This window comes from Nymphaea colorata, chromosome 9 (assembly GCF_008831285.2).
Source record: "Nymphaea colorata isolate Beijing-Zhang1983 chromosome 9, ASM883128v2, whole genome shotgun sequence".
Lineage (NCBI taxonomy): Eukaryota > Viridiplantae > Streptophyta > Magnoliopsida > Nymphaeales > Nymphaeaceae > Nymphaea > Nymphaea colorata.
The window spans coordinates 15,829,835-15,830,395 of NC_045146.1; positions in this window are offsets into that span (position 1 = coordinate 15,829,835).

The following is a 561-nucleotide window of genomic DNA, read 5'->3' on the forward strand; positions in this document are numbered from 1 at the left end:
GTCAAAAATGGTGCACCCAGGTTTCATAAATTAAAGGGAAACCGGGAAACCGTGATGGCATAAAAGCCAGGTGTATAAGGTTTTGACTTGATTTAAAACTCTCGTATTATGCTTGTCATCATTTACAATATAAAAATATAAAGTAATACACATTGAAATGTAATAGTGGCCATTAGATTTGAACATTGAACCCGTTGAATGTGAGCCATCTTTCTTACCATCTGGTTTGCACTATGTCTGTTGAAGCTATATAAAAGCATCATTTATGTAATTAAATTTTCTTTTATCCAGTTACTTTGCATGCGTGGAGTGGATTGGATTTAAATCAGACACCTCGTTAACTTTTATCTACTCGGTTCAAATTCGTTGAAATTTGTTCTTCGGGATCCGATCCATTAGGAACCATTGTGAGCCTATCCATCGCCGAGCCGAGCTGAGAGGCAGAGCGTTTTTGTTTCCCGCCACACGTGAAAGAAAGCGCGAGGCTGACGTGGCCGTGGCGGGACCGTTTCTGCTTTCGCCACGATAAAAGGACGTTCCGGAAAGTCCCAATCAAGAATT